Source organism: Podarcis erhardii (assembly GCF_964252035.2).
Source record: "Podarcis erhardii genome assembly, chromosome: 3".
Classification (NCBI taxonomy): Eukaryota; Metazoa; Chordata; class Lepidosauria; order Squamata; family Lacertidae; genus Podarcis; species Podarcis erhardii.
In genome coordinates, this window is record NC_138507.1 from 32,240,349 (window position 1) to 32,249,806 (window position 9,458).

The following is a 9,458-nucleotide window of genomic DNA, read 5'->3' on the forward strand; positions in this document are numbered from 1 at the left end:
ACTTATAAAAGGCACTTAAGCACATTATAATCTAATCAGACTTGGAGGTTTAGATGGCTTGAAAAATACAAGGTTGGGCATTGTACGCTTGTGAAGGAATTACGAGCTGTGGTTTTCCTCAACGAAGTGAAAGGATGTCTTCCTCCATTCAGATTTCCCCACCAGGTCCAGCAAACAATCAGTCACCAGAAATTGTCGGGGTTTTTTAAGAAGAAGGGAGGGGGAAGAAAAGAAAATTCTTTAAAGAAGTTTCTCTTAGTTTGGGCCCAGAGAGTAAACTGACCACAGCATAGTCTCTCCTGAAGACGTGGTTTCCTCCGAACACACCGCTGTTCCTTCAGAGGACAATGCTGTTTTCATCAGAGCAATAGTCAGTTTAAACATACACACACAAAGAAATGTGTTCGGGACTGATAAATTCCTTAAAAGGTACAGAAACCAATCTACAAACAGCATATGTAAACTCTTTCCCCTACAGCAAAACTGTGGTAAATATGCCTTCACTGCATTCTGATGTATTGGGTGTATTGAATAGCGAAGCTGAATGGCAGGCAAAGAAAATATCCAAAGAAATGAAATATTAAATCTCAGATTTAATTGAGTTTGAGATGGTGATGACACACCCCAAAAGGCAGTTGGATATGCAGATTGGATGAGGGTGGGGGACTTGTGGTGTAGAGAACTGGATGTTGCTAGCCCATAGGCAGCAAGGAGCCTCAGTGGGTGCAATCGAGTGAAAGCCCATTGCTGGAAATCAATAAGGAATCAGTCTTAAGCTGAGTGGACTTTAGAAAGCGAGCTGCTGTTAAGCCTGTTCCATAGATTTCTATAGGATTTCCAGGTGGACAGGCTACAATCCTGTATCCATTTCCCTGGAACTGAGCCACACTGAAGTCAATTGACCGTCCTGGATAGCTCAGTTGTTTAGAGCATAGTGCTGATAATACAAAGGTTGCAGGTTCAATCCCCAGATGGGACAGTTGCAAAGTCCTGCATTGCCACGGGTTGGACCAGATGATCCTCAGGGTCCCTTCCAACTCTACAATTCTATAATTCAATGAGATTCACTTTTGTGGAGATTTATATAAGACTTCCCCCCCCCCCAAAAAAAAATCATGCCTGATGTGTGCATTAGAGATTCCAAATTTGTAAGGGAGGATTGAATCTGTGAACAGCAAATCCATAATACTTACTAAAGCACTGGAAATAAACCTAGTTCAGGCTTCCTCCGGCTGTTTCAGACTAGCACACCTATCATCAGCCTTGCCCAGGATGTCCAGTGATCAAGAGAGATGTGAGCTGTACTCCAAAACATCTGCAGGACACCAATAATAATAATTGAAAGGTAAAGGTAAAGGTACCCCTGCCTGTACGGGCCAGTCTTGCCAGACTCTAGGGGTTGTGCGCTCATCTCACTCTATAGGCCGGGAGCCAGTGCTGTCCGCAGACACTTCCAGGTCACATGGCCAGCGTGACAGGCTGCATCTGGCGAGCCAGCGCAGCACACGGAACGTCGTTTACCTTCCCGCTGGTAAGCGGTCCCTATTTATCTACTTGCACCCGGGGGTGCTTTCGAACTGCTAGGTTGGCAGGCGCTGGGACCGAACGACGGGAGCGCACCCCGCCGCGGGGATTCAAACCGCCAACCATGCAATCAGCAAGTCCTAGGTGCTGAGGTTTTACCCACAGCGCCACCCGCGTCTCAATAATAATTTACGGTTGTATAAAAAAGGGTTAGCTAAGATAGCTCAGTGTTGGAGACGTGGCAAGTACAATGCCTCTTTGGAACGTATGTTCGTACAGTGCTCTGTACTTAATAGGTTTGGAGAGAAAGGGCTGGACTGTGGAAAAAGTTAAATCTTTCAGCGGAGAATATTTTATGGAACTATATACAGTGGTACCTCGGGTTAAGTACTTAATTCATTCCGGAGGTCCTTTCTTAACCTGAAACTGTTCTTAACCTGAAGCACCACTTTAGCTAATGGGGCCTCCTGCTGCCGCTGCGCCGCCGCTTCACGATTTCTGTTCTCATCCTGAAGCAAAGTTCTCAACCCGAGGTAATATTTCTGGGTTAGCGGAGTCTGTAACCTGAAGCGTATGTAACCCGAGGTACCACTGTACCTGCAGTATGGAAATTATTAACAGGACAATGGAAATGGATTTTCGGTACCCAAATGGTGGCCAAGAAGAGAAGACTCCCTGGAAAAGACCTTGATGCTGGGAAAGATTGAGGGCAGAAGGAGAAGGGGACGACAGAGGACGAGATGGTTGGACAGTGTTCTCGAAGCTACCAGTATGAGTTTCACCAAACTGCGGGAGGCAGTGGAAGACAGGAGTGCCTGGCGTGCTCTGGTCCATGGGGTCACGAAGAGTTGGACACAACTAAATGACTAAACAACAATGGTGGCCAAGAGATTGATACTGAGGAATTGGGAAAATAAAAGTATGATACCCTTCAGTCAGTGGACTGACGATATGACATCTCTTGCAATTTATGAACTTATGCTCACTGGCACAGACTCTGTATGGATAAATACAATCACATTTGGAATGAGTTTATACAAAATGTAGCTGGCTATTAACACATACATAAGCACTAGGACAATAACACTATACCAATTTATATAAGAGTGTATGGGAATATCATATATTACTTCTTTCTTTCTTTTGCATATTCTCGCTTTTATACATAACTTTGTTGTTGTTGTTTTTCTCCCTCTCACTTTTCCTTTTCTTTCTGTATCACTTTTTTCTTTTAATTGAAATCACCTTAATAAAGTATAAATACCACTAATAGTCATGCATAAATGTGAACAATGTTTCTAAGCTCAGTTACACATGCTAATGAAAAGCTACCAGAGCAATCAGTTTATACTGTTCTTGTATGCTCTGTATGCAAAGTGGCATATCTATTTTTATATATGTATCCCTCAGCACCCGTGATCTACAGACAACCTATCTCTAAATGGAGGGATTGGGCAATTTATACTCCTTAGGGATAAGGTTCCGTCATCTGTCACTGGCGCCAAAGTTAAGACGATACATGGGAAAGATTATCGGTCAGTAATTAGGGATTTGTAATTACCTAACTAGAAACTAAACCGTAGTTGATCCAGCCATTCAAATAAAATGCAAACTCAAGGGTGTGGGTCATGTTAATTGGAAGATCCTATTGATGGAGGTCATAATCTGAAGAGTAGCCTGATATCCTCTGGTCATTTCTAATGGGGCACAGTTACCCCACTGTGAGGTTGCCGTGGTTGTCACGCCAGTTTTGTAGTAATGATGAAGATAGTAGAAGAATCCGATTATCATTTGCCTCACTGAAATCAAAATCACTGTGTTTTTGAGAAAATGTAACTGAGATGCAATTCAGTCTCAGAAGGTCTTCTCTCTCATACACACACACACAGAGAGAGAGAGAGAGAGAGAGAGAGAGAGAGAGAGAGAGAGAGATTCAACACGATCACCTAACATGTTTCCATATGTCTTTTCGGAAACAGACAGTTATAGAATTGTTACCTGAAAAGAGTTGAGTTTATGATTGGAGTACACTGGATGTAAATGAAAAGGTTTGTCTTTCTTTCTTTCTTTCTTTCTTTCTTTCTTTCTTTCTTTCTTTCTACAAACAAACAAACAAACAACAAACCCATGCAAATCAAAATGCTCTGCTCTGCCCCACCCCAACTTTAGCTGGGTGGTGCCTTGTGCTTTTAAAAGTAGCACCTCTGTAGTCATTGCATGCTGACCTTGTTAGCGGAAGCTTTCATCACATGTTGGCTGCTCCCATGTCAGTCTCATTAATTTGCACGATGATAGGTTGAAAAAAAATTAATCTCTCCCTCTCTCTCTCTCTCTCTCTCTCTCTCTCTCTCTCCTCTGTGTGTGTGTGTGTGTGTGTGTCAAAAATCAGAGTTAAAAACAAGATATTTCTCCATCCAGATTCTGTTGGTCTTACGGAGTGCTCAGAAGACACAGGTTTGTCATGCTTCTCTTTAGCAGGCACAAATTAATACTGTGAAGTGTCCTGCAAGTTTAGCCGTGTCGCACCCTTTAATATGCTTTCCCCTGTTTTACTGGTGCTTTGGCTTTGACCAACAACAAGAGAATAATTTGCCTGTGATGAGCCTGTCTAGATACTCTCATACTGTTGACAGTGTTGTCCCCGTTGCATTGAGTGGTTGCCAAGTTTTGTGCAGCAGCGGGACCACCTTCTGCACATTGTTGGGTGTCTCGTGTTATGGATGCTGGTGGCCCATTCGACCTGTAAAATTAGCCATTCCATTAGAAAGAGTTCTGCCCATTTCATCGCATCCTGAAATAAATTATTCCGTATTATATCACCTTAAAGATTTGCCTGTTGCTGCTGCAGAGTACTTATCGGGCTCCCTTAGTACTGATCTATAATTCAATTAGGTATGTAACAGATGAAAAGAACTTAAGTCTGTTAGTGGCAGAAGGCAGACATGCTCACTAATGAGGAATCACAAGAGCATTCTCAGACAGCGCACTGATCTGCAAGGCATTATGCATGCAGGAGTTCAATTATGCTAAGGACCTTATTCAGCTAAGAGAGTCAAGGGGTTATTCAGATATGTATCTCATAGTTACACATGGCTTATAATGGGCACTACTACACTTCATGAATACCCTGCTGTGCAATGCTTGGATAACAGTACGGGGTTTTGTTTTATTTCATTTAGCTTTGAGGGGTGAGGAGGTTCTCCATTGCAATTCAGGGGCTGTACCTATCCTGCTGTGACTCTTGGGGTGAGAGTAAGCCGCATGGAACTTAATAGGACTTGCAATGCAATCCTATACATGTCGACCAATAAATTAGTCCCACTGAGTTCCATAGGGCTTGCTCCTAGGTAAGGATGCATAGAATTGCAGCCTTATTTCCACACCCTCCAACATTTCTCTGATGAAAGAAGGAATGTTCTATTCAACAACAACAACACAACACCCCACCCATCTGATTGGGTTGCCCCAGACACTCTGGGTGGCTTCCAACATAGATAAAAACAAAACATTAAACATTAAAAAAAAATCCTTCCCTATACAGGGCTGTCGCCAGATGTCTTCTAAAGGTTGTATAGTTACTTACCTCCTTGGCTCATGGGTCACATAACTCCATACCATTCAACATTTCTCAGATGAAAATAGGGACATCCTAAGGAAAAGTGGGATGTGGGGCTCAATTTGGCCCAAGTGCTCCAATTGCCTTAAGGTCAGCCCTGATGAGACTGTGCAGGGGTTGGACTGACAAGGCCTGCACCTTCTAGGTCCCTGGTGTAATGTCAGTATATGGAAACATCGCCGCTGCAGACAGCCAGATTGTTGACATCACATGATGCACCTATCTGTGGGAAAGAAGAATTTCCCAGGAAGTTCACAGGCTGGAAAAGTCTCTGTGAAGAGTGTAATTTGAAACCTTCCATTTGCGCATGTTCAGGAAGTTTGTCAGACGTGCTGGAAGAACTGAACTGAAAGGACATGTTTTTCTGTAGTGCTGTAATGTCAGGAATAAACATCATGTAAATAGATTTCTGACTACTTTTCTTTCCCCTGCGGAAGCAGGAGGAGGGGGTGTGCATTTTTACCCACTCGGGAAAATGTCGCCTATCAAAATCTCCCTGGTGTGTCCGAGATATCAGCCAGAGGAGGTTACCGGTATGCAAGCTCCGAGGACAGTGAGAGGGGCCAGCATCTGTGGAGGGGGCTTGCAAAACAACAGGTGTCACCATTCAGAGTACAGACTCAAGGACTTGTTATGGAAAGAAGGGGGGCACTTATTGGAAAACAGTTTTGTCACCTCCCCCCCCCGAAACCCTGAGACAATGAGCCCAGCGACCTTTTATTCACAGTCACATAAGCACTACACTACAGCATGGCCATAAACTTGTTCAACCACTGAAATATACACCCAATATGTAGAAATATGTAGCAATGGAGATTTCTGTTACTGCTTTATGAATGAACACTGTGTTTTATGAATGGATTCTGTATTTTGTGACTTACCTAAGAGCCACCAATAGGGAGCTCTAGAATCTGATAGCTAATCAATTGGGTACTACCAAACAGCGACCCCTATTGCTGAAAGCAGGTAACCAGCAGGGAATGCTTCAGCTCAGCCTTTGCACTGTTGACTGAACACCCCCTGCTGTGCAGATAATGGAGAAAGCTCATAAATTGTATCCTTTCTGGCATTCTGGCCAACTCTATTATGCTGGTGTAAACCCTGGTGCACCAGAAGCACAGAATAGCAGCAAATAAAATCCGCTCATACGTCAGCGACTGATAAGACTTATCAACCAGTTCTTCCAAAGTCTTCCTAAATGATAAAGCTCCAAAATACAGGCCAAAAGAGAGCAGGTCTGGGAAGAGCGAGGCATACAATGGACACCACCAGTGAAAAGTCCCTGCTCCACATAGATCTTTCCCTGTCAGTTGATAGAGTGCAAATTTGCCCTCCTTCTTGACGTGGAATGCTGTTTATTGGAGTGTCCAGGCCCACTGGCTGCATAAAATATCTATGGCCAGAAAGACTTAAAAATCATGTGATTATGCCTTTTTCGTATTTCAAAGAAAGGAAAAAGTGCAAGATATTTAGATACGTTTGAGTTAAAAAAATAATTAACATCACACATCATCTGCATGGAAGTTGTCAAACCAATTAACCAACTAGAAGAATTAGTGTTAATAGCACCAGTTTTCCTATAACTTGATATTGCTGGATAGTTTTGATGAACAAAACATTTTTAGTTTGCTTTCTGTTGCCACCATGCAACTTTTCTTTATTAGTGCCACTTTGTTTTGTATGATTCCTTGCAAATGAAGGAAAACAACTTTTCTGGTTGTATATGTTGATAATATAATTTTGGTTACCAAGGACAAACAAGATTGTACAAAAACAAGATTGGGTGCAGGCCTGGCCAGGGCATAGGCGTCCTGACTGTGACAGAGGTGACCTGTGTGCATGCTTGCTTGGTTGATTAACAGCTGTTGGGAACTTCAAAGTCCCTGCTCTCCCTTCTTATGGTCTTTGTACTGGACCTGGAGACTCCAATAAAGAGCATTCCATGTCAAGAAGGAGGGCAAGCGGGCACTCTATCAACTGACAGGGCAGGAGTTACATGGAGCAGGGCCTTTTCACTGGTGGTGCCCATTGTATGCCTTGCTCTTCCCATACCTGCTCTCTGGGATTGACGTTCCCAATTTTCCACAGCAGGAGCAGCGAGATGCTAATTATTTCCCCCAAGAGTTAAATGATAACCAATCAGAAGCAGCTACAGGAGAATGATGAGATTCAGGTGAGGGTCAGATGCCTTGTCAATCCCAGCAGGTATAAAAGAGGACGACCTGGCCTGCCCAGGCCCCCAAAGAGGAGAAGCTTAGTGTTAATTCAAAGAATTTGTAACCAAGAATGGAATCCAACACATTTGTTCCGCTCCTTTTCACCTGGCCACTAAGGACCAAGCTGAACACATGGTCCATACTACCAAAGATGCGCTTAGGCGCATAGTGCATGGAGACTGGACTCTCCGGTTAGTGGAGTTCTTATTGGTCCAACACATCACCCCAAACGCAGTGACCGGCCAGAGCCGGGCGGAGTTGCTTATGGGGAGGAGCCTCACTACCCTCCTTGATCGTATGCACCCCGACCGGGCTCTTGAGCAACGGCCATCCACTGTGGTGTGGGGGGCTCCAAGGGGGTTCTCTGCGGGGGACACTGTGTACGTCTGAAACTATGGGCACAGACGGGGTTGGGTCCCTGGTATCATTGCCCACTGTACAGGTCCGGTTTCCTACAAGGTAGGGTTGGAGGGGGGACTGGTTTGGAAGGGACACCTTGACCAGATCAAAGCCAGGGCACCTCCGAACACAGAACTTCAAGCAGAACCAGAGGACAGAGAAATGGGTACTTTGGGAGATTCTGTGCCCAGGCCAGAGTGGGAACCAGATGGGTTGCCAGTGACTGAGTTACCCCAGCAGGGCGACTTCAGGCTGGAATCCTCAGTGGCTCCATCAGCAGTGACTCCTTTGGAGCCGGCCGCGCTGACCGCCCCACTCAGACTGCGGGTACTGTAGGAACCTCCTGGCACAGGAACCGCGATGGTCCCAGCAGGAGCGGAAAAGGTCGGCACACCTTGATAACTATGTTTGTTCCTTTTGTTAGGAAGTTGGGTGGAGGAGTGTTATGTATTGGGTTTAACACATTTTATGTTACGAGGCGCGTTCTAACCAATCGTATAAGCGTTGGTAGACAAACATTCTAATGGCAAGTAAGTGCATGTACTTTCAACTGTCAACTGTCAACGGTCAGTTCATGCTCAGTTTATTATTGTGTTGTCCAGTCAGTTTGATTCTTGTGTTCCTATGAGTGAGCTGTTGTCACTGAGAAATGTTGAATAAACATAGTGGGTGACCCAGGAGGTGCCCATTGCATGCCTCGCTCTTCCCATACCTGCTCTCTGGGATTGACGTTCCCAATTTTCCACAGCAGGAGCAGCTACTCCTCATACCCAACATTGGAAACGGGGTGGAAGAATGTCCAATTCATTTTATCAAATGTATTCATTGGCTATGTGGATGTGAAATATGTCCCCCCCAATCCACCCCACCAATATGCATTTTCTCTTGGCAAACAGCAACCTCTCAACTTGCCAATGTAAATGTAGCTGCAGTGAACTCAGAGAATTAGTCATAACTACCAGGACAAGAATAAACAAAGGCCTCTCTACCTATATGCAAGGCAACATGGAGGAACAACAGTTCGCTTTATCTTATTTAAGGAGGGCAGACAAAAGGATCATTGCTTACTAATACCATTTAGGGGGGAAATATGTAAGTATTTGATTACAAACCTCAATGGGATGTTGTTTAAAATAGGAGCTGAGTGGTGACAGAAGCCTATGTGAGTCATCTGGTATAATTATGATTTTTCCAGCCTCCCCAATTTCTACCCCTTTTTTCTGTGGGAGGACTGACAGTACAGTGCATGGGTGTGAAAATCCAGGGGTGTCTACGTCATGTACCAAAATGCAAGGGCCTCTGCTTAACGTCTCTGTCTCTTGTGACCAGTCCCCATGCCCATTATGTTGGAAAGTGACGACGCTATCTAGAGACCAAAAAGTTAGGAAACATTCTTGAACACACTTAATTCCTTGGTTCCAGTGAAATTCTGGGGCTGCACACCAGATTCAGCCATAGCCTGAATCCAAAACTGAATCGAGCCAATTCAGAGAAATCTGGGGTTCATCCAAGTTGAGGCTGCCCCAAATAGGTAAAGGTAAAGGTAAAGGACCCCTGGATAGTTACTGAAAGTCCAGTCAAAGGTAACTATGGGGTGCGGCGCTCATCTCGCTTTTCAGGCTGAGGGAGCCAGCATTTGTCCACCGACAGCTTTCTGGGTCATGTGGCCAGCATGACTAAACTGCTTCTGGCTCAACGGAACA

General features: G+C 44.5%; 1 long non-coding RNA gene across 1 annotated transcript in view; it reads right to left on the reverse strand.

Moving 5' to 3' along the window:
• Positions 1–3,624, reverse strand: part of LOC309339512 — a 53,344-nt gene extending 49,720 nt beyond the window's left edge. The window contains exons 1-2 of the long non-coding RNA XR_014155430.1: positions 3,523–3,624; positions 1,194–1,315 (exon numbers count right to left, since the gene is read on the reverse strand). This is a non-coding gene — a long non-coding RNA (uncharacterized lncRNA). The remainder of the gene's footprint in view (positions 1–1,193; positions 1,316–3,522) is intronic.
• Positions 3,625–9,458: the final 5,834 nt, after the last annotated feature.